A 516-nucleotide genomic window follows, 5' to 3' on the forward strand; every position below is an offset into this window, starting at 1 on the left:
GAACCCAAGCCGGGGCAGTGGGAGCAGAGGCCTGGGTGGTGGGAGCCAGCCCGGGGCCGTGGAACCCAAGCCGGGGCAGTGGGAGCCAGCCCGGGGAGGCTGGAGCTGTCCCCGGGGTCCTGGAACCCTGCCCGGGCAAGTGGGAGCCAGCCCGGGGAGGCTGGAGCTGTCCCCGGGGTCCTGGAACCCTGCCCGGGCAAGTGGGAGCCAGCCCGGGGAGGCTGGAGCTGTCCCCGTGGTCCTGGAACCCTGCCCGGGCAAGTGGGAGCAGAGGCCTGGGTGGTGGGAGGCGGGAGCAGAGGCCTGGGCGGCGGGAGCTGTCCCCGGGGCCGTGGAACCCTGCCCGGGCAAGTGGGAGCCAGCCCAGGGAGGCTGGAGCTGTCCCCGGGGCTGTGGAACCCAAGCCGGGGCAGTGGGAGCAGAGGCCTGGGTGGTGGGAGCCAGCCCGGGGCCGTGGAACCCTGCCCGGGCAAGTGGGAGCCAGCCCAGGGAGGCTGGAGCTGTCCCCGGGGCTGT

The sequence above is a fragment of the Acipenser ruthenus genome, unplaced genomic scaffold (assembly GCF_902713425.1).
Source record: "Acipenser ruthenus unplaced genomic scaffold, fAciRut3.2 maternal haplotype, whole genome shotgun sequence".
Taxonomy (NCBI): Eukaryota; Metazoa; Chordata; class Actinopteri; order Acipenseriformes; family Acipenseridae; genus Acipenser; species Acipenser ruthenus.